The sequence below is a fragment of the Choloepus didactylus genome, chromosome 2, assembly GCF_015220235.1.
Source record: "Choloepus didactylus isolate mChoDid1 chromosome 2, mChoDid1.pri, whole genome shotgun sequence".
In the NCBI taxonomy this organism is placed as follows: Eukaryota; Metazoa; Chordata; class Mammalia; order Pilosa; family Megalonychidae; genus Choloepus; species Choloepus didactylus.
The window spans coordinates 188,503,933-188,528,118 of record NC_051308.1 but is presented as its reverse complement, the minus strand read 5'-3'; the positions used below and the strand labels follow the sequence as shown (position 1 = coordinate 188,528,118).

The window sequence follows — 24,186 nt, the reverse complement described above, 5'->3', positions numbered from 1 at the left end:
GACTTATTATCTTACAATTTACAGTTCTTAGGCCATGAAAATGTCCAAATTAAGGCATCAACAGGATGATACCTGGACTCTGAAGAAAGGCTGCTGGCATCTGGGACACCTCTGTCACATGGGAAGGCACATGGCTGGGGTCTGCTGGGCCTTTGCTCCTGGGTTTCACTGCTTTCAGCTCTGGTTCCAGTGGTTTCCTCTTTGTGTCCTGCTGGTCCTCTCTTAGCTTCTCTCTTTAAGCTCTCCCATCTTTTTCTTTCTTTTATCCTCTTATGAAGGACTCCAGGAAAAGGATTAATATCCACCTTGAATGGGGTGGGTCACATCTCACCTGAAATAACCTAACCAAAAGGTCCCACTCACAACAGGTCTGCACCCACAGGAATGGATTAAAAGAACATGGCCTTTTCTGGGGGTACATACCAGTGTCAAATGAGCACAATGTCTTCTGGAGAAAACCAGTGTTTATTGACAATATTTATTGATTGCCAATAAGTTTCAGACATGATTATCAATGCTAGTTGTAGTGACCAACTTAATCCTCACAAGTGCTCTATAAGGTGGACATTATTATCCCATTTTATAGAAGGAGAAATTGCAGCTCAGAGATGTTGACTGCCCAAGATTGCAGAGCCTGCTTAAGGCCAAATCATTTTCAAATGCAGAAATATCAGGGGAAAAGTTCATTCTTCCTTTAACCACTCTTGATTCTCCTAGAAGGTTTCTGGCATATACACAGGGGAAAGATGCAAAGAAGAAAATGGGAGGCCCACAGCCAAATGACTCCCTGTAAAGTGCTAGCCACAAAGCCTGTCCAAGATCAGGAAGGGCAGAGGTTGCAAAAGGCTGAATTAGTCTAGGGAGACTTTATGGAGGAAGCAAAACTCCAGGTGGCCTTGAAGAACAGATGAAATTTGGATCAACAAGAATTCCAGGACGGGGGAATAGCATATTCAAAATTAAAGTGGAGTCTAGAAATAGATTCAGGTGGCAAAGGGAAGCCCAGAAAAATGACCCTACTTACCAGGGTCAAAGCTGTGTGTCCAGCACTTTCCTTGAGCTCCACACCTCAGTGCAATGAGGTCTCTTTGTTCTCTAATGTGTAGCACATTGGGTGCCAAATTGACAACAGAAAAAGTCACAGAAGTTATGGGAGAGAAAATAAACCAAGTAGGAAAAGATACCCTAAGCATGTCATGTGGGGCCTTCTGGATGGGAGGGAGAAGCAGGGCATGGAGGGAGGAAAGAGCTTTAATGACTTGCCCACATTGCAAGCCAGTCTCAGCTCTTCCTCTGCCCATTTCTCCCCCTTCTGTTTCCTCCCTTCCCCCACATTCTGCATGCAGCAGCAAATGTATGAATGCTTGGATGGCTTGGCAAAATGTTCTCTGAGATTTATTTCTGTTGGACAATCTTGCATTCTTTTTTTTAGCTGACAACTCTGTCAACAGTAAGCTCTCTCTGCAAAGCTGTGAATTTGGAGATCACAGTCCTGATGCAGGCATTGTTGCTTAGAAACCAAGAAAGTGGACTCCCTGAGATCAGCATCACCCTGCAGCCCAACTGGTTTCAGAGATCTTGGTCCATTACCTGGGAATGAAGTGATACCTAGGAGCTTCATGAAAGACCACCTGGGGTGGTGGACTTGGGCAATTGTCCTGTGCAGAGTAAATGGTTCAAAGCAAGGTTGCATTACCTAGAGATTGTTCCAGTAGCTCAAAAATTAAATCTATTTTATTTATAGATTATAGATCCAACCATGGCCTTGAATTGATTTGAAATCTGAATGCAGATAAACCACTACAGAAAGGTTGAGTAGGGTACTAGGTAATGAATGCAAAAAATGTTTTATCAAGTATGAGCTGCCATGATCTACGTAAAAGGATTGGAATTATTACCTTTCTGTGAAAGGAACAAACTAGTATCTTTTACATTTATTTAGGAAACTAGGTATCCATTAAGGCAATAAACATAGAAGCATAGAATTCAGAGCTGAAAAGAAATCCATTCATTCCATCAGCAAGCATTTAGCCTCTGCAACTGTGAACTAGGTGGTATGCAGGGCTCTGGGGAGATGGAAAGGAATCAGACCTAGGTCCCCAAGATCACCATAGAGAGTGATAAATGCAGTGACAGAGGAGACACTAGTGGTTATGGAAGTACAAGGATGGGGAGAGGGGAGGCATCTCAATTGGCATGGGGCACCAGGGAAGGCTTCCCACCTGAAGGGAGGTTAGAGATGGAGCACAGTTGTTGTAGGCAAAGAAGCAGGAATGGGGTGGAAGAGGGTGAGGGGAGCATCCTAAGCACAGGATGAACAAGAGCATGGCCTCCTAGCCCTTAATTTAAGGGATGTGAAAACTGAGGCTCAAAGAGATAAGCAACTTCCCCAAGTTACCCAGTTCATAAGTGGTACAATCAGGATTCACAACAAAGCTTGCTTTTTTAACCACTTTATTCTACTGCCTACATGCTAAACTTGACCTTCAAGAGGGTCAGTAACCTACCCAAGAACACACGGTAGTGGCAGACTTGAGATCAGAACCCAGGTCTCCTTGCTCCAAGTCCAGAGTTCGTTCCATTGTGCCATGCAGATTCTACAAGCTCCTGATCTCACTGAGTCTTGAATCTCTGCCATATCATTGCTTCTGGGCCTTCCTCACTGCTCCCTCACTACGGAATTCAGTCATCAAGACTGATACCTTCATCTTGTTTTCATTAAGTTGAAAAAAGGAGCGAGGTCACCCTCCCTTCCCGTGGCCTGTCCCACCCTTGAAAACCACCGAGGTCAGGAAGTCATCAGGCATTCTAACTTCCAAGCCATCCTTTTAAAGCCCAGCTGGTCTGGGAATACAACACCTCGATGGCAAGTATTTAATTTTTAGAGAGCAAAACGGTGAGAAGACTTTAAAAATCACTCACAGCTTTGTGTGTAATCGCCAGCCAGGTTGGAGGTCACCACCAATCGCCACCTCTCTTGAGACTCCCCGGCTTAGAGGAGCAGGTGGAGTATTTGTTCCTGGAGCCAGAGAAAATTGCAGAACTGACCCCAGCCTTCCTTGAGCTCGAAAAGGACCCACCTCTACGACAAAGCCCAATTCTTTATTTAATGACAAGTTTTCAGCAAGTCAGCTCTCTCCAATGGCCTCAGCACTAACAAAGAACCGATTCACAAGAAAAACTGGCACCTTCTTAGAAGAGGTCCAAAGATCCTGAGACTCGTAACATTCCGAGGTGATAGGAAGACAAGAGCTCCAGATAACTGCCTGGTCCTGAAAAAGCACTGCTTAACTAGAAGCAAATGCAGCAACAAAATAAGGGTTTATTAAGCCTAGTACTGTGCTAAGGTTCAAGTAGGTATAACATAATATTAATACTGATTAGATATCCACGATAGTCCAGACCACTCTATTTAGTCTCTCTAAACCTCACAAAAGCTCTGCAAGGTAGAAATTACATCAACAGCAGCAATGTTACATGATGGTTAAGACTGGGCCCTGGAACCAGTCAGACTGGGTTTGGATTCCAACTCGGCCTCTTATTAACTCTGTGATCTTGGTCTCGTCACTTAATTTCTCTCTGCCTATGTTTCCTTGTCTTTGAAATGGGGCTGATAATAGCACCAACTTCATAGGATGATTGTAAATGAGTTAATGCATGTGAAGTGCTTAGAACAGTGCCCGGCACAGCTTAAGATTTAATCAATGTTTGTTGTTATCTCCATTGTATGTATAAGGATACTGAGTCCAGAGTAAGTGTTAGCTGGACATCTAGCTAGGAAGTGGAGGAGCTAAGAGATGAAACTTGGAGCTTTTTCAGCTATACTCCAGTTCACATACTGCCCTGGAGTATTCTAACTTATAAACTTATTACCCAAACATTCTGTATTATAGGCATGGCAGAGGAGGACTGTTTTCAAGATAATGAACGTGAGGCTCAGTGAAGGAAAATGACTTGGTCAAGGCCACACACATGGCAAATGCCAGAATCAGAATTTGAACTCAGGTCTTGGGATATCTCATGCCACTCCACCACAAGGCAAGGAGCATGAAGGAGGACCAGCCTGGGACCAGTGAGTTAAGAGCATGGGAGAAGCGTGGTGGACCATGCAACTGAGAAGAGGGCTGGACAGAGGCTCAGAACAGTGGGTTAGAGATCCTGCAGCCAGACTGTACAGTGTTATAATACTGAGCAAGGTGATTCCCAAACCCCAAGGCTTGCCACCAATGATGAGTAAACCCTTTGTAACAAGGGTTACTTTGTGCTACATAGTGAAAACTCTGTCTCAGTGAGAGAAACATACACTGATAATAAACTCAGGGTTCCTGAAAGGAATGTAGCCAGGTGGGGGCAGTGGGAGTGTCGAGTCTCCAAAGTTCAAATTCAATCATGCACTGTCTGTACGTTTTCTCCCTCAGTCTTCATAAGAATCAGTGAGGTTGGGACCCATTATCCCAACTTTACATATGAGAAAATTCAGAATCAGAGAAATTCAGTAACCTGCCCAAGTTAAAATACTAGCAAATGGCAGAATTTAGATTCAAACCCAGGTCTGTCTGATTCTAAACCCACACTCTTTCTCCTAAACTGTTATTTGTTTTCTCTATTTTTCTTAAACTAATCAATACAAACATCTATCAATCATGGCTTCTGACCAGCATGAGGTTCAAGAAACAGCAGACTGAGTTGTGCTAATTCCAACCAAAAGCAAAAAGACTCAGAGAGGCCCAGAAAGTTTTAGTAACTTTCTCAAGGTCACACAGCTTCTGAGAAGCAAAAATGACTGAAGAGTCCACTGGTTGAGTTCTCTGAAAATATGAGAAAAAACTATGCCCAACAGGCCCCAACACTGAACTTGGGTGGAATCACCCATGCCACAGAGCTAGAAGCTGTCGTACTTCCCATGGCAATGAACATGGCCGTGGCTTCTCCTTTCTCTTCCAGGTTCCATTGACTTCCAGCTTCTGGATGCTCCCTCGTTGCTTCCCTTTCTGTGGCCTTCTCCAAAAGGGTTAAGACCCATCCTGATTCTGTTGGGCCACACCTTAATCAAAGTAACCTCATCCAAAGGTCCTATTTACAATGGGTTCCCACCCACCAGAATGGATTATGATTAAGGACTTGCTTTTCTGGGGTACGTAGCTCTAGGCCACCACAGTAGCAAACATTTATAAAGGGTTGACTATTTCACATAATTTCAATCCCCATATCAATTTGATGAAGTAGATATCATTATCCCCAATTTATAGGAAAGGAATTCTAGATGCATGTGATTTACTCAAAATCTCCCAGCTGGAAAGTGAAGTAACAGGATTGGGGTTTGGACCCAGGTCTGTCTGATCCCCAAGACCCACCCAGATGACCATATGGAGCCCCCTTTGTCACCCCATCTACAATGAGATGTACAGAACCTGCCTCCTGTGTGCGGAGCTGAAGAGAGCAGTTCCTAAGTCCAGAGTGCCAGCCATTACCCAGGTCTTTTCATTACCTCACTAATTCTCATGGTAATCTCAGATGCCAAGTGTCTGCTTCCCCCTTTAATTGTTTAAGGAAATAGGCTCAGAAACACTGAGTAAAGTGCATCAAGTTCTCCCGCTAGTGAGGCAGAGGGAAGAAGCAATGGTTTCAAACCTGGAGTCCAGAAAATTGGACTCCCAAACCTGTGATCTTTCCTCCAAGCTACTCTGAGTCACAGACCACAGGAATTTGAAATCTCAGAAGAAATCTACATTTCAGCTCCTGGAACACATGACAGTTTCTCACCCCAGATTGTTCTCAGCTCAGTATGAAAACATATAACAGAGTATGAATGCCTGAGTGAAAGAAAGACCTAAACTTAAATTATTCCAGAACGGCAAGCTATTGTCAGTGACTGACAACCAGTCTCGACTCTCACCAGTGACAGCCACACACAAAGTGAGACTTCAAAAAGAGCTTGGTTCTCTTCAATTAGCAGAGCTGAAATGAAATCACTTAGAAAATTATACTATTGGGCGACTGGTGGGTTTTAAACATAATGAGAAAAATAAACACTAGGACTGATGTTTACCATCAGCTGAGTTACAGACGTCAGTTATGCCAGGATTTGGGACTCTCATTCTCCTGGAACGCAGGCCTGTCTCTTCTCTGCCACTAATCCAACCCTGGATTCATTCATTCATTTAGCAAATATTTATTGATTCCCTGCTGCCAAGGACTGGAGCTACAATATGGAGCAAAACAAATATGACCTGCGCCTCCTGGCACCCACAGCCAAGTAAACAGGCAACACAATATCTTGTGATAGGTAACATAATGAGGAAAATGTGGGTGCTCAGAGACAGAGCAGAGAGATAGCCCTGGAAAAATGAAATTTCACACCAAGTGGAAGAAAACAGTCCTGCGGGGCAGAAATGCCTGCTCAGCCAGCAATGTGCTCAGCCACCAGGACAAAGACAAGGGTGGCCAGGGGCAGGGGATGGGAGTCCAGGAGAGCAATGGGCCCACCTGTCTATTCCCCCCAGAAGTGCCAGATTCACAGCACTGGAAAGCTGAAAGGGCCCTTTAAGTCATGTATCCACCAATCATTCAACAAACCATGCCCCAAGCATGTGCAAAGGCTCAGAAGGGAGAAAGCCGTGAAAGAACTGCGAGTGATTCCCTGTGACTAGACAGCAGAATGGGTGTAGGACATGATGTAATAACCAGGACAGACTATGGAGGGCTGGACACGAGAAAGGAATGGGCTTTATCCTGAGGCAATGAGGAGCCACTGAAAATTTGAGGCAGTGGCAGTAACATTCAGATTTGGAATTTGCCAGAGACCACTTGGGAAGTGAGATGCAGAGAGCAGCCCAGAGCTCTGAGTAACTGGCTCCACAGCCTATGGCCTTTACCCATTCCCATATATGTGAGATTCCTAGATTCTGCGGATGTAAGAGCCGGGGAAAGGGACAAGAGGAAACAGAGAAAGCCATATATTTATCTTCTTTCTAAGGAAAAGTCCACAATAGATTTGTTTCTCAGATATGAATCACAGTGAAATGGGAAGGCTCTGAAGATTAGATTCTATTCCTGGCTCTGCCTCTAATTATCTGTTTAACACTCATCCAGACCCCCTCTGAGCCTCAATGTCCTCATCTGTGTGATAGGTGGAGAATTCGGTAGCTAATTAAAAATTATAATTATTTCATCTCTTCCATTACATTTCGTTTAATGAAATATTACTCTGAGCCAAGGTTTATCTCACTAAATCCCCACAAGCACACTGTGAAGTAGATCCAATTATTATCACCCCCATTTTGCAATAAAGGAAACAGATTTAAAAATGTTACATAGTTTGCTGAAGGTCAGATATTTCACAAGTGGTTGCAGCAGGATTTGAACCCAGAACTCAAGGGCTTAACTACAAAAGCAACTTATTTCAAGGCCTGTGTAAACTTCTTTCACAGGGATTTTCTGAGCACCTGGGTTATGAAGCATAAAACATGAAGAAGCACAATTCCTCCCAGTGTGAGGGACAGACACATATTCTCTTTCTTGTTAGGAGCCCTGAATTCTAGTCTGGTGTCATTAATTCAATTTGCTTCTTTGTAGTGTGTGTAGGGAGAGAGGAGGAATGTAGAAAAAGGGGTGGAGGAAGTGGTTGGAACAAAAGGAAACTCTCTGCATCTCTCTCCTAGACTTTGAAGTCATCCTGCATCTGTAGGATGTCACAAGACACACAGGGCTGAGATGGCCCACACCTGGACTTAGCCACGAAACAGCATCGACCCCAGCAAACTAAACCCCCAAATCAACCAGGCACCCAAAGAAAGGGCTGATTGGGCAGTTTGGTCCTTATATGACAGGTCCCACAACCACAGTCCAGGTGAAAAGCTACCCCTTGGTTCTCAGAGCCCTGCTGTTCAGAGGTCCAATCCATTCAGGGTAGACAAAGCCCAAAGGGTCCAGTCTGAGAGACGGAAAGAGAGAGAGACAGAGAGAGAGACAGAGAGAGAGAGAGAGGAGAGGTCTCTACTCTGCAGGTCACCAGGTTACGTTAGGCCTGGAGCCAAAACAAGGGAGCGGAGCCCCTGGAGTCACTGCTTAGATAAGTCACCCCAACCCCCCTGCAGTAAGATGCTGTCCAATTAGAGCTAATTAGCAACCTGTTGAGCTGCAGGAAGCAGAAAGGTAGCTGTCAGGAGGCCGGTGCCTTCCCTCTTGCCCTCGGCAGCGCCCATGGGAGCCAAGGCCTACAGACCTGCCCTCCCACCCCCAGATTCCCTGCCCTGCTCTGACTAATGAGCCAAGGCCAACGATGGCGCGCACAACCTGAAGAGAAATGTTTTCTCCCTCCTTCTAATAAACTTTTCAAAACAGGCTCCTGAGATCCACGGCTGGATTCTCCCATGAATACAGCCCCAGGTGTTGAGCAGACCGAGGCGCACAGTAACAGCTCATTTAGCAGAGAACAAATGGTCTCCTTTCAGGCCAACAAATAAAACGTTATACACTCAGATGGGCTCTGGGGCCCAAGATGGGTGTCAGCTTGAAAGACATACAGAGGACACAGCGCCCTCTCCCTTAAGAAAGCCTGTGACTGCTTTGGGAAAAACCAAAAACCGAAATGCAATGTTTCCTACAAGCAACCCAGAAGGCAAAAATGCAAAATTACTGGTTAGAGTAAAATACTGAAATCAAGATGATTATTAACAGTAATAATAGCTTGTGTGTGTTGTGTGTGTGTGTAGTGAGTCCCCTGTCATTCATAATACACTTTCACATGCATTATCTATTTTTAAGCTTCAGAACAACTCCACGCACTAGGAAAGGCAAGAGTCAGCACTCCCATTTTACAGAGGAGGACCCCGGAGGGCTGAGTATAAACCCATCACACAAATAGAATGTCCATGACACAGTTCAAACCACGTCTTCTTCTTCCAAACCCACTATACTTTCCACATTATTGCAAATCCAAACCGCATTTTGTTCCTTTACACTTTTTTGAATCATAACATATTAGGACCAGAAAGGTCATTAATAACCACAGGAAAACTAAAATCCACTGGAGTTAAACAATGTGCTCAGGATCACACATCAAATTGGGACTAGGTCCGTGGTCTCTTACTCTCTTCAGGCCAATGTTCTTTCCACTATACTTCAATTTAGGCTCCAATAACAAGGAATATTTCTACAGAAACTGATAATAAAAATCTTTTATGTTGTCCCCTTAAACACAGTAGATGCCAGCAACTCACATATTTCTTTTTGACACGAACCTTTACTTCTAATAAAGCAATAACAATAATGTGGAGAGAGAAAGTAGCACAGGAGGGATCAGTGAAGGTCTCGGCACACAGTAGGGGTTTGATAAATGTTTGCTGAATTGGATGCAGTGAAATAAGCGTGGGCCCACAGGGAAAAAGAGAAAAAGAGATGGTATTTTGCACATGTGTAGATGAAAATGCATCTATTCTATTTAAGACACTGTGCTGAGTTTGGCACAAAGAAGACATTTGCCATATTCCAAGCTGGGTTATGACATCAGCTTGAAGCTCCTACTGTCTTAACGTGGCACACTCAGAGAGAACACAGCAGGATGTGTGCTTTCAGGCAATCCCTTGAAAAATGTTTGACCTTTACTGAAGTTTTGACACTGTTTTCAGTGTCACCTCAGTGTCTTTTTTTTTTTTTTTTTTTTTTTTGGTAGGGAAAAATATCTGCAGTAAAGAAAGAAGTATGTAGAGGAAGCAGAATTGTTAGTAAAATTCTGGCGACAATGCAATTCCTGAAACCTGATGTCAAGAGGCATTCTTTCAAACTGTCAGGGAGCTGCTCTATAAATGATTTTGCCTGATGGTGACTTCTGTCAAATTTTGTCTATTTTCACTCTTGCTGTCAAGCCACTGTTGGTTTCAAAGCATTCTGAAGTGAGTTCTACAGAAGGAAGGAAATTCCACAGACCACAGCTTTACATTTTGGTCTAGAAAGTGTTCTACTAATCACTACCATTTATTGGACACTGGCAATAAAAATGATAATCTTATTGTAGTCAAACTAATAGCTAACATAGTGTTTACTATGTGTTCTCTTCTGAGCACTTCATACACATTATTTCATTTAAGCTTCATACAATAACACTTCTGATGGTTAATGAACTTGCCCAAAACTATACAACTACTTGGTGACAAGACTGGATTCCACCTTCAAAGCATGAGTTTTTGCCAGTATCCTATCACTTATTCTTTAATTCATTTGAACAATCACTGCATAGCAGGCATTGTGCTACTTCCTGGGATTCAAAGATAAAAGATAAAGACCATGTTCTCCAGAATCTCACAGCAACAAGAGCAGACCAAAGATCACAATATTATATGCTAAGTGTATTGACAGAAGTGAGTGTTGGATGCCCTGGGCACATCCACGAAGGACACTTAACCCAGACTAAGTCAAAGAAGGCTTCCCAGAGGAGCCCATGCCTCCGGCTTGATGGGTAGGTAGAAGTTTGTCAAATGAAGAAGGGCATGAAGGGCATTCCATTCATGGCAGATGGAGAAGGAGGAGAGCAGGTCCAGAAACATGGAGGCATGGGACAGCACAGGCATGTTCAGAATGGATTGAGACCAAAGGAAGGAGGCAGATGGTAGAATGCAAAGGAGACTGGAGATGAATGAGGCTAGAAAACAAGGTGCAAACTGAGGAGGGACTTTTCTGCCATGCTAAGCAGTCTGGGATCTATCCTGAAGGGGTGGTAAAAGGTGTGTGATGTTTAAAGGGAACCCTTATTGCCGACTTCCACTCCAGTCCCTAGAAGGGAAAAGCAGGGTAGTAACACCTCATCTGTCTCCCCAAAGGAAAAACATTGATTTATCTTTTGGGTGAAATCAGGAGAAGAGACCTATAGCCATGTAGCTACAGCAGATGTGCAAATTGGCTTTCTCAACACCATTCTAGAGCCCCTTCTAGCAAGTTCTCCTGTACCACAGAGACTGAAAAGCCAATGTTCATATTTCTCAGACTCTGCTGAAGGTAGGGTTCTGCATGGGACCCAGAAGTGACTATAGGGTTCTCTGGGGATGCAAAACAACAAACTCACAGGATGATTATAAGGAAGAAGTGAAAAATAGGAGGTACCTGCCACATGCTTAGAGAATAACTTTTCTGGGGCAGCACAGATGAAGATCCTCCTCTCTGTAACTGGCAATGCTATTTCTACCAGTCCCACTGTGTGGTTGAGAATTTGTACTGGCATCCAAGCTTGGCTCCCAGGCCCTTACTGACATGACTTAGGCTACCCAATACCCTTTTTAAACACCTTTCAGCTTAAATTAACTGAAGTGGATTCTGTCATCTGCAACCAAGAACTTAATTGATACAATAGAACAGCTCCTTTACTTCTCATTCCGAGCTTCTTGACTTTAGAAGATCCTCATTCACTGCTCCCCATGAAATAAGCTGATTGGGCCACTTGTGCTCTTATAGGAGACTAGGAGGCCTATGGAAATCCATCTCAGGTCAAAGTGGAAAGAAAGTTCAGGAAACCTAATGAAGTTGCACAATCTAAATTCTCCAGTAAAGCTTTAACAAAAACAATATACGTTTTCATATTTGTCTGATTCCATTTCCCAATTGCTTTGTAACTTGTAGGAAGAAAGGGCATGGGTAAATGTTACCCTTCAAAATCCATCTCCACCCCAAAAACCCAAAATCACATTTGTACTTTGGAAGCAGAGGTCAATTAGAAATAGTCATTTGGCAGGAGCAAGCCTAATTCCAGAGTCAATCTGGAGTAGGGGAAAGGATGCTTCCCTGTTAATCAGAAAGGCAACAGAAGCCCATGAGGTACAGAAACTTCAGTGAGAGGATGGAATCTGTTTATTACCAGTAAACCCTTTTTGCAAAAGAGGTCATAATGTCAAACCCTTAGCTCACTTACATTATTTGCAAGGGGCTGATATCCCCCTTGACTCTCACAGAGTTGTTCAACACACCTGCTTCCAAAGCATGTGGTCCCCACACCTAAACCTCTTAGAGCTGAAAATGAGGGATGAAGAAGAAACTAACTCTGAGTGGAGTAATAAAGGACTAGACAGGGCACGAAATGAATTACAGAAAAATAAGCCAAGAAGCCCCAAGATTTCCTCAGGGCTCAATCTTCCTCACTGCATTTTTCCATCACTAAAACAAGGAGAGAAAGATAGCAAATAAAGTTGTCTGTGTTGAGTCTCTATTTTTTACTCCATACAATAGTAGAAAGTGGGGGACAAAAGAAGTAGGCAATTTCTCCCTTACACTCAAGGACTGGTATCTTACTTGCAGGCAAGTCAAAGAACACAGGTAATAATGAGATTTGGTGGGGCATAGACTTCCAGTATCCATTCTCCCCATCTTCTAAAAATAGGACCTCAATTCTGGCACATAGCTACCCAGAATAAAGACAATGTTCCTACTATCCCTTCTGTTAGGAGTGGCCAGGTGATTCAGTTCTGAAGAACAGAGATAAAAAACAGAGATTATGAGTTCAACATCTGGTCAGACTCTTTGAAGAAATGAGGTCTTTCCCTGAACCCTTTTCTCTCTTCCCACCATCTAGTTTGAATGAGGATGTGATGTTCCACCATCATGGATCATGACAATGAGAGCAAATTTCTAAGGATAGATGAGCAGCAAGATAGAAGGAACTAAATACTGTATGAACAGCATAGAGTTGCCCTATGTGTTTCAACTTTTACAAGACTGAGAAATATATTTCTACCATTTTATAGACACTTTTAAGCTATTTTATTTGAGGTCTTGGTTACCTGCAGTTGGACATATATCCTAACTAATGGAGATGCATGCCAACACTTCACTTATCCAGAAATCTCACTTTTCCAGAACAGTTTCAAATAAAGAAACTGAAAGACTCCTGGGTAGTGGTTTGAAGCTATATGTATCCCAGAAAAATATGTTTTCGAATGTACCTATTTCTGTGGGTGTAGAACCATTGTAAATTGGACATTTTGATGAAGCTACTTCAGTTAAGGTGTGATCCACCTCATTCAGTAAGGGTCTTAATCCTAATACTGGAGTCCTCTATAAGAGAATGAAATTCAGACAGGAAGAGAGAAAGCCATAGGAAGCAAGAAGCTGAAATGGAATCCAGAACAGAAGGAAGAGACTGGGAGATGCTGCCACGTGCCTCACCATGTGGCAGAGGAACCGAGGATCAGGGCAGCCAGTCTTCAGAAAGCATCACCTTGATGATGCCTTGATTTGGTTATTTTCTTGGCCTCAAAACTGTAAGATAATAAATTCCCATTGTTTAAGCCAATTCATTTCATGCTATTTGCTGGAGCAGCCTAGAAAACTAAAACAACCCCTGAACAGTCGAAGTTTTATTTTCATTGGAATCTGATGCACTTTATTAATAGGAATGGCACCCAGGCCAAGGAATGGTGCTTATTGATCTTTATCATATCCAGATTTCCAATGGATACAGTTCCTGATATATTATTCCACTGCAAGCAAAATGATGGGTAGCAAAGAAAGAGAACTACTTTCAGAGGCAGATAAACTGACAAACCAATATATGATAGCATGATCTGACAGTAAGGGAAGAAACTGCAAAGTATCAAAGAGACCTGCAAGTATAAAATTCTTGCAGGTCTGGGGCCACTCATATATAGGGGCAAATAGTTTTATATCTCTAAATAGCCCTTAAGGATATCAAATATATAGCCCAGCATAATAATCAATGTTCAAAATTATATTTCTGAGTCATACTCTATTTTTAAAAGCATGGAAATATGCAATTGTTTATAAATATTCCCAGAACATTAGTCATCTTGAAACTTTGCTTTTGGAAACATGTAATGCCAGATACATAAATTATTTCACGCAATTCAATGTTAAATGAAATACATTTGTGTGCTAGTTTGCTAATGCTGCAGAATGCAAAACATCAGAGATGGACAGGCTTTTATAAAATGGGGGTTTATTTCGCTACACAGTTACAGTCTTAAGGCCACAAAGAGTCCAAGGTAACACATCAGCAATTGGGTACCTTCACCGGAGGATGGCCAATGGCATCTGGAAAACCTCTGCTAGCTAGGAAGGCAGCCAGCGTCTGCCCCAAAGCTCTGGCCTCAAAATGGCTTTCTCCCAGGACGTTCCTCTCCAGCAAGCTTGCTCCTCCTAAAAACATCACTCACAGCTGCACTCCGTTCCCTCTCTTTGAGTCAGCTCATTTATATAGCTCCACTGATCAAGGCCCACCCTGAATGGGCGGGGCCACGCCTCCATGGGAACATCTCATCAGAATCATCACCCACAGCTGGGTGGGGCACATTCCAAGCAAATCCAACCAGCACCAAAACGTTTGCCCCACAAGACTACAAAGACAATGGCATTTGGGGGACACAATACATTCAAACCAACACAATTTGAATTTCACATATGTAATCAGAGTTGCAACCATTTATTATGAACCTACGTTCTTTCAGGCCTCACCCTAAATGTGCTGTTCTACAAATGAATTAGACATATAACTGCTCTCAAGTCCACCACAGCCTAGTTTGGACAGAGGTAAATAAAGAGATCATTATCAAGTATAACACTAGATCAAAACTCTGGGAAAGGAAAATCATAGATAATGTAGATGAAAGAAAAAAGATTACTATCTATAATATAAAAGGAGCCCTTACAAAATGATAGGAAAAAAAACAAATATCCCTGAAGAAATATGGGCAAACGCTATGAACAAGCTGTCCACTGAGAAGCAAAGCCCAATGCCCCAATAAACGTGAAAAGATGTTCCTCCTTGGCAGACATCGCAAGAAAATGCAAAGCAAAATAGTGGTGAGATATCACTCTTCTTTACCTATCAGATTGGCAAAGTAAAAGAGAATGATAGTACCTGCTGCTGGCAAGGATAGAGGAAAAAGTTACTTCATACATGCTAATGGAAATGTGAATTATTGCATTCTCTGTGGAGAGCTGTAAGACACCATCTATTACGACTTTAAAAAATCACATATCCTTTGACTCAGAAATATCACTTCTGGGAATTCACCCATAAAAGTTACATCAATAGATAATGATAAATGTACAAGGATAGTCATTTCAGCATTGTTTCTAAAAATTAGGGGGACAAAAGTAAATGCCTATCAGTAGGAAAATGGTTGAGAAGTATGTGGTATATTCATACCATTGAGAAGTATACGTCTATTGAAAAGAATGACATGTCTATACTAATCAACTGAGGGAGGGTCAGGTAGGGAAGTAATTTTCCATAGTGAATGTATATATGATCTTATTTTTTACATCACCAAAAACTCTCTCTATATATGTATATGTGTGTATGTGTTTGTTAATATATATGTATTGATGGTTATGGGAGCTTAAAGGAAGATACAGAAGGCATCTAGATCGTTAGACAGAAGGGCAGTAAATGAGCAAAAAACTATACTAAAAAATATGTGTCCGTGATTGAAAAGTAAACAGCTGCATATATAAGCCAGTTTATATAAAATTACATCTATCTACACATGCTTATATATGTCCAAAGGGATATATGAAAGGATGGTCATCAAATTATTGATAATACAAAGTGGTATTAAAAACAATATCAATGCTGGTCAATATTGACTGGCATTTACTAAGAAGACTTCATGCAGGACGTGGTACCTGTTCTCAGTTTTAAGAGACTGTTGGATTTGGATGAGATTTGCAAAGGTAGGGTATTAAAGGCAGGATGAACTGAATAAGTAAAAGTAGGGAGGTTGAAATAGACATGGGGATCGACCATGAGGCAAGCCCTCTGAACTGGAGCATGAGAAAAAAGTAGATGCAAATGGCCTGAGTTCCATGACCATAACACGATCAAACATACAGGAAATGGAAGTGGTCATCACAATGCATGTACAAAAAGTGATTTTTTGAGTTAAAATTAACAAACTAAAACAGCTTGGTTCAAGTTCTACAAATTGACAAATATTTTGAATTCTGAGGACTCTGTCCATGGTGACACCATGTGTTTCACTCAGATGTAAACTTTGGTTTGGTAACATTTTCTTTTAAAACTCTTTCCTGTCAGTTTCTAACTCTACCGTAAATATTTGCTTGGAGGAAAAATGTCACTAAAGATCTAAGCTCAGAAAGCAGCTTCAAAAAAGAAAGAAAACAGTCACTTTGAAACAAGAAGCTGTATTCTGCATGTTAACTAAAGAAGAAGTCTTGAGACCTAGGGCTCCAAGCTCATTTCAGAGAAAAAAAAATATTAAAAGCCTATGAATACAAATTAAATTTTTATTTGGTATTCTTTCTTCTTTCATTCTGCATTGTTTCTAAAAACAATGCCTATCAGTAGGAAAATGGTTGAGAAGTATGTGGTATATTCATACCATTGAGAAGTATACGTCTATTGAAAAGAACAACATGTCTATACTAATCAACTGATGGAGGGTCAGGTAGGGAAATAATTTTCCATAGTGAATGTATATATGATCTTATTTTTTACATCATTGACAAAAAGTCTCCCAGGTAAGTGTTTTCCCAGGTAAGTGTTTTCCCAGGTAAGTTGAAAGCTCATCTGATGTCACCCATTCTCCTGTCATTCATAATATGTCTCTTTTATAAACCCTAAGTGAGCAACTAGTAATCTTTACAGTATTCTTGCACTGTCACCAAGAAGGAAAGAACCCAAATATCAAAAGGTGATGGCAATTTCCTTGCCAAAACCAATCAGTCCCACACAAGAGCCCAAAGAGTTGATTTCAACCTGAGAAACACACCCTTTTCTCTTTCATAAAGTGCTCATTCTTCTCTAAGAGGGAGTTATAATCACAAGTCCCCCAATTTTGCATCACCCCCAATACTCCCATCATTGTATTAGGAAACATGGTGGGTGATACTATTATTCCATTTCTAGGGAACTGGAAGAGACACACAGAACTGTCAGGCAACTCTTCATAGTAGAGAGGAAAAATCTCAGGTCCCAGAACTGCAAGGACTATGTCTTTTTAGACAATGATCTTTCAGAGCTTTGGATTAACAATGGAAAAACAAACCAAGAAGAATTTCATTATTTCAGTCTTTACTGAATTTTAAGAGTAAAAACAAGGATCAGTGAAAAAAGAATCTGTAGAATGAAAATGAGAACAGAGGTTCACACCAAGCACATGGGGTCTGTCCTACTCTTACCAGTCATATAACAAGACCTCGCAGAACCTCAGTTTCCTTCTCTGGAAATATGAGGTTGTTTTGAGAATTAATAGAATAACATATGTAAAGTGCCCATAAGCTCAAAATAGGCACTTAATAAAGGCAACTGCTTATGAAGACACTGACAATCACAATGATGATAGTGGTGGTGGTGATGATGATGATGCTGAAGATGACAATTCTATTGCTAAACGATTCCACTGCTAAGTAACTCTAGGACCTTAAATAGATTACAGAATCTTATATATTAGAATACCAATGAGCACAGACTAGTTGTGTTCAAATCCCAGCTCTACCACTTAGTTATACCTCAAGTTCTTTTTCTGAAGATTGAAAGAATGAGACAAGTTAATGCATCTAAAGTTTTTAGAGCAGCATCTAACACATACTGAGTTTTTCCCTCTTGTAAATAAAGAAGTTTGATAAGAGGATTTGCAAATTCAAGCTCTATTATGTAACTTGGTCAGGAATACCACATCCAGAAGAAGCACAGTATGGTTGAAGGAGTATGGACTTTAGAGTCAGAAAATCCTGAGCTCAGATTCAGGTTCTGAAATATACTAGCTATGTGAACTAGGAGAATTTAATGTCTCTGATCCTGGGTTTCCTTCCCTATTCATTAAAAATTCAGCAAATATTTTATTAATACTTATTATGTCAGACACCATTCTAGGAGCTGATGAAGTTAGAACCATAATGCTCTTTTGACCTTCTAGGATTGCTGTAGAAGAATTAAATAAGATGATACTGGTAAGAGTATCCAACCCTATGCCTGACATAGAGCAAGCCCTCAATAAATGGAAGCTGAAATTACACAGCCCTACCTAAAAGGCAGATGCTGTCAAAGCTGAGCTCTGGGGGCCTCCAGCATCCACAGCCTCACTGACAAAGTATCCCAACACCTACATTTTCAAACCACCCCATCAGGTTTTGTAGCCCAACTACAGAGTCAGAAGCCATGTCCATCGCTGCCCACCAAAGTCTCAAGCAAAGGATTCCCTGTCCCTCGTTCTGGTTTAAAGAAGACTTCAGACAAACAGATGAGCAAGAATGGGGCAGCAGAGGGGGTTCTTAAGGCAGTGGTCCCAGAAAATGTGGCCCCTGGAAGTGCTGCAGTCCCCAGCCATGAGGGCTGGCAAAATCCACCGCTTTCCAGGAAGCAGCCCTATAAGCCAGCCTCTTTCTGCCCCACTGAGTCACTGTACTAAAGCAAAGGCAGAAGATTGCCCAACTTGCTTTGGCATCAGCTCTCACATCTAAGGATGAGGAATGAGCCTTGGGCTGAAAGACCTGGCGACAACTTCTTCCGCTTCCTCCTGGCCCTAGGGGCTTGGCCAACTCATGTTAACCTGTCACCTGTGCCTCCTTTCCTCACCTGAGAAAGAAGGATAATGAGACCTACCTGGGAATGTTACTGTGAAGATGTGGGGATGTGGGCAAGGGCCCCAAAAGAAAGAGGGCTTTTGTGAAGATTAGTGAAATGATTTATTGAATGTAATTAAAAAATTAAACTCAACTAGCATGTGTTCATTTATTCCATATTTGTTAAGCATTAACTACATGCACAAACACTGTGTTAGGCTTTACGAGGATATAAATAATATATATTGCATGAGCCCTGAATTTAATCTAGTTAGGAAAATATGACATAAAGTAAAGGTCAAGAAGCAATGCAAGTGTTTAAGAACAGTGCTAAAATGTGCATTAAATGTAGTGGGGATTCAGGCTGGGTGGGGAAGGGATTTTCATGTTTTACATACTTCTGTATCATGTGAATTTCCAAAAAGCTTGCATTATTTTGGTACTCAAAAGAAAGAAAACCCCAAAATAAAAATAATGACAGTAAGAGAGGATAATAAATCAATAGAAAAGATGTCCTGGATGTTAATCATCCTTTGGAAGCCTTTAAAAAGAAGCTCATTAAACATCAATCATACACCATTGTGCCAAACACTGAGTTACACACTGGAATTAAAGGGGTGAATACATCTCCCCTGCTTTTAAGGAACTTAGAGTCTATCGGGAGAGGCAGACACATTACTAATCATTACACAGAACTCAGGGGAGGCGTGTTAAGATTGCTAAGAGAACACGAGCTTCTTAAGGGAAAGGGCCCTCTGAGTGGACATCACTTTTGAAATGGATACTTAAGAATGAGAAGAGTTCAAAGGCAAAGGAATGTCTTTTCCAGGCAGGGGAGGATGCTGGAAAGTAGCATCTGCAGAAGTATGAAAGGACGTGTGTGTGGTGTGAATGTGAGGTGTGAGTATGTGTGTGTGTGTGTGAGTGTATGCAATGCTGTGAGCATGTGTGTGATGGTGTGCATGTGTGTAAGTGTGTGAGTGTATGCAATGCTGTGAGCATGTGTGTGATGGTGTGCGTGTGTGTGCACATGTGCATGTGTGTGTATGTGTCATGGGCATGTTAGAAGGGAGCAAGGAGGCCAGGCTATGAAAGGCCTTGATGTCCATGGTCAGGGATTTGAACAATATGCTTCAGGCAATAGGGACCCCTTGATATTTTTTTTGATCTGGGGAGTAATGTGATCAAAGCAATGTTTTAGAAAGATCATGTCGCCCAAGCTGGAGGCTGAGAAATGAGTCTGGAGATTCTAAGGATGGTCTAGAATGGGGGCAAGGAAGCTGGAAAGGAGAAAACGAACTGGAATCATGTTCCCTCACTTGTTAGTGACTGCTAAGGTGTTTGTTATACTATCCTTCATTTCTCTAACCCCACCCCCATCCAAGGTTAAATAATAAAAGAAATATACATTTTAAAAGTTTCCCATTCTATGGAAAACAGATCTAAAAAAAAAAAAAAAAGGAATACTTCCTCCAAAGTTTTTCAGACACCCAGCCTGTCCAAATGGAGGGCCCCAGTGCTACTTGAGGCTGCATAGCACAGACCCGAACAAGAGCATCCTCTCTGAGCTATGCAAAGCACATGCGCTGGGCAAACAGATGCTCTCCCTCCTCCAACCCCACATGAACAACTGGAGTCCCCAGTCAAGGAAGAAACGAGAAATGGAGTTATTGGCTTGCTGTGGTTCAATGTATATTTTATAAGTAATTGTCCAAAGTTGCCAAAGCAGAGTTCCAGGCAGTACATTTATCAGATTTTGTCCCTGGTTTCTAGAATAAGTCTTCTGCAGTTTGGGGGGAGCGGGATTCCTTTATTTTTTCAAGCCAGATGATGAAAATTAGGTCCTTGCTTCTTGTGGACTCTGCTCTCTCCTTCTTGGTCTTAGACTCCCCAACTCCCACCTTGGTTTTTCCTCCCCTGCTATGTTCCCCCCCACCCCCCACTTCTCTGGTCTCTCCCCCTTCCCTGTGTCTGACTGTATTTGAAGTCTGAAGCTATCTCTCTCTGTATCTTTCTTACCACTGCTCCCCTTCTCTTTCTCTTTCCTTCTTTCCTTTTCTTGTTTCATACCTTCTCCCTCCATACCCCTTCCCACTAAGTCAAAAGCTTCAATTTTAGAAAAGTAGCAAGGCCTTTGCTGGCACAAGTCAGACCAACAAATGTGACCACTCTATAGTGACTGGCTGAGTCCAGATTCAAGAAAGAAAGAAAGAAAAAACATCTTGGAAAAGAGAGGGCAGAATGGTGGTCCTTTCATTTCGAGGAAGGCAGGTGGAGCCTGTGGTTCACAGTTGACTCCGGACAGCAGTATCACTAGGCAGTCTTCTAGCTGGGCAATTCCTATTTGCTAATAAGCCCCAGCCATCCCCCATCCCTTTCCACTGGGAGTCAGGTGGCTCTGCTGCCACCACAGTGCACTGCTCAGAGAATCCTCCTCCTCAGCTCAGAAATGAAGAAAAACCATAAAATTCAGAACCCTATAAAGTCAGCACTGCAGGGGATGGCAAACACCACCTGGCCCCACCCCCTCACATTACTGTTGGGAACACTGAGACCCTAGGTCACTAAATGCCAGGAAGATCCATTATCAGAAAACCTAGTACCTGTTGCAAAAATCCACCACCCTGGGAACACCTCTACATTTTGCCTTCTGAACAGAAATCTACTAAATAAGGTCCGTATATATCAACAGAAGACACTTAAAATACAGACAAAAGAGGGTTAAAATTTACATGGTGCGTTTGAAATCTACTGCATGCTCTCTGCAAGAACGATTTGAGCAGGGAAGTCTGCTGAAGATGGGGCTGCAGTGGTGAAAGGCTCCGAGCTCTGAAGACCTTTTTAATATGGCTGTATTGTAATACTGCAGTGCCAAACCCCGCCAGTCATTCCAAAAAGAAAAAGAAATCCCCGCTCCACAGCAGAACTTCCCAGCCTCGGAAACAGATCGTTCCCCTTTTGCGCCCATTTAATCAACGCGTTATTTAACACGATCAAGGGAAATGAGTGTGCTCAGAAGGCACATCACAGTAACCTCCGACTGCAACTACGCGATTCCCAGGAAAAGAAACTAAAATGCATTCATTGGAACTCCCAAAGCAGCAGCAATGCCACTGAGAGGCGATTTACAGGCGAGCCCCTCTAAGATGTAGGGGGAAGGGGCTGGCAAGCAGAGGACACACCTTTTCTGAGCTGTTTGAAGCATGCTGCTTGCAAAGTCCACCCAGACTGTGCTGCCAAGGGTTAATTTCCTCTGTCAAAATGAATACACACACATATACACGCACAACCCACTGCACCCCCACAACCTCCAAGACCACCACAAATTTTAATTTGTTTAATCTTAAATTCCCAGAAATTTCCGGATCAGCACCATCTTTTAGGAATAGCCCCTCCACCTTGGGCCGGATTCCCGCCTCATCACCAGTGAAAGCCTAAAGAGCTGGGCATAATTATTTTCCTACAAGGCTATGCCTAATTGGCCACTAACCTAATTGATTAATCATCTCATTTTTCAAGGCAGCATCAAAGAGCCAAGCTGAGGGGCAGAGAAAACGTGAGACCCGATGGGGAGTGGGATAAAATTACAGACTGGGTATTACAGCTCGCCTGGCTTCTGGACATAGAAGTGGAAAGAAGAAGAAAGAAAGAAGGAACGAAGGAAAGAAAAAGAAGGGAGAGACGGAGGGAAGGAGAGAGACAGACAAAAAAGGAAGAAAGGGAGGAAGGGAGGGAGGGAGGGAGGGAGGAAGGAAGGAAGGGAAAGAGAGAGAGAGAGAGAGAAAGAAAGAAAGAAAGAAAGGAAGGAAGGAAGGAAGGAAGGAAGGAAGGAAGGAAGGAAGGAAGGAAGGAAGAAAGAAAACTGGGAATGAGGAGGGAAATGCCAAATACAGCAGAAGGGTTCTGCCAGGAGCCTTGACGCTGCCCAGCCTGCCAGAGTCCAGCCGCCTCTGGTGCGGATGAAGTTGTTTCCCCGGATCGGCAAGGGTTAAATGGTTCCGCGCCAACCCAGCCTCGTCTAGGGTGGGGGACAGCAAAAGCCACTTCTCCTGGTCTTGGGCGAGTCCGCGTGAGAAATCCAGTGTGTCGCCCTACGGCTCTGGCCACAACTTGCGCGGCTCTCCGCGGCAGCCCTAGCCTGTGCCTTTGCGCGAGACCCAAAACTTTGCGCACACTGCAGCCGCTGCCCGCCAGGCTTTGCGCAGCGAGTTGCGCGCCGCCAAGTGCCGTGGACAGCCCCTCCGCAGCCTCCGCTGCTGCCCAGCTTCGTGCTCCAGACTTTTCTCCCCTTGCCATCACCAATTTCCACTCAGGGACCTGCCTTGCGGCTGCGGGAGCGCAACGCCCGCTCCGGGGTGGGCAGTGAGGGAGAGGCGCTCTAGGTGACCACCTCGCCGGGTCCGGGCAGCTCCCACAGGGAGGATTAGCCCTGCAGACGCCCCTGCCCCGACGCGCCCACCCCTAGCCCACCATGCCGCCGACGGCCAGCGCAACACCTTCTCCTACCTTCCAGCCGCCGAGGACCACACTCTCCGCTCAGCCCTCTCGACTCATCCTCCGGCTGCAGGCGAGGGCGAGAGGGCTCCGCTTTTGTTCCCTGGGGCTGGCAGGTCCGAGTGGGGCCAGGGCGCGCGGGAAATGCGCGGAGCCGGGTATCCCAAGAGGTGTTGCTCACTCCAAGCAGCTGCGCCGGCAGCAGTAGTGGCGGTGGCAGCGGCGGCAGCGGCGGCAGCGGCAGCAGTAGGAGTAGCAGCAGCAGCAGCAGCAGTAGAGATAGTGCCGGCTCTCTGCAGGCCACATCTTTCATACCTTATACATCACTACCGCATTCTCCCGAATAGGGGAGCCCCTCGGCATTTCGCCACCTAGTGCAGAATGCAGGCGCCGGCAATAGCGGTGCGGCCCAACCTGACCGTAATGTGAGCACCGCGAGGTAAGAAGGACCTCAGCACCCATTCGCAGCCTCTCTCCCAGCTTCAGTCACAAGGAGGTCTACAACTTGCAGCCATTCTGCAGTTTTCATCTTCTAGGATTGTCTGTTCCCCAGGAAGGTCTAGACTTTAGGTCAAGCAATGATGATTTACTAAGGGGGAGCCCTCCCCGTGCCATTTCTGGTTACTTAGCCTGCACATGTTTGTACACAGCTCCCTTCTCACTGGGGTCCTCACCCACTGGGGACTTTTGCAGCAGCAAACATGCAGGCACCCTCCAGTGTGAATGTAATCCAGGAGCACATTTTCACACACCCAACAATCAAGTGTTTGGCCCCAGAGCAGGCAGACAAGGATATCATTCGCAGCTGTGTAATCTTAAGCAAATTACCAAATGATTGAGCCTCCATTTCGTCATCTGCAAAATAGGGGTTAGATTACCTGTCTCAAAGGACAAATGAGATAAGCACAGAGCTTAACACATGGTGAGTGACAGCAAATGTCAGGGCTTTCCTTCTGTATTAGTTAGGGTTCTCTAGAGAAACAGAATCAATGAGAGGTATCTATGATATAAAATTTATAAAAGTGACTCATGCAACTGTGGGTATGCATGAGTACAAATTCTGTAGAGCAGTCAGCAAACTGTCAACTCCAAGGAAGATGTCCAGTGAACTCCTCAGGAAATGAACCGGGATCTTCAATGAACGTGTTCTATGAACTCCTCAGG

The 24,186-nt window shown here is 43.4% G+C and overlaps 1 protein-coding gene across 1 annotated transcript in view; it reads right to left on the bottom strand.

Moving 5' to 3' along the window:
* Window positions 1–23,108, bottom strand: part of DAB1 (DAB adaptor protein 1) — a 1,206,834-nt gene extending 1,183,726 nt beyond the window's left edge. Inside the window, exon 1 of the mRNA XM_037827102.1 lies at window positions 23,035–23,108. The gene's annotated coding sequence lies outside the window, so the exon portion shown is untranslated. The remainder of the gene's footprint in view (window positions 1–23,034) is intronic.
* Window positions 23,109–24,186: the final 1,078 nt, after the last annotated feature.